Consider the following 279-nt stretch of genomic DNA (forward strand, 5'->3'; position numbering starts at 1 on the left):
TTTATTGGAACACAGCTAGCAGGCACAATTAAATCCTCCTTTCAATGAGATTTCCACAGTTATTACCTATTCTGCACTCAGTCCTTCTGTTTTAATTATTCCTCTTCAGTTAGGTCTGTTATGGAAAACAGTCAAAATTAAAAGCACATTTTCCTGATTAAATTCCCCCTCTTCTCCTTCAGACTGCAGCCACCTATTTATGGCTGCAAGCTTCATTTTACAGAGTTCTATTTCTGGGCCACTAATGTTATCTCACGCAGAGGGAAAAATACTCAGTAT

This window comes from Chrysemys picta, chromosome 9 (genome assembly GCF_011386835.1).
Source record: "Chrysemys picta bellii isolate R12L10 chromosome 9, ASM1138683v2, whole genome shotgun sequence".
NCBI lineage: Eukaryota > Metazoa > Chordata > Testudines > Emydidae > Chrysemys > Chrysemys picta.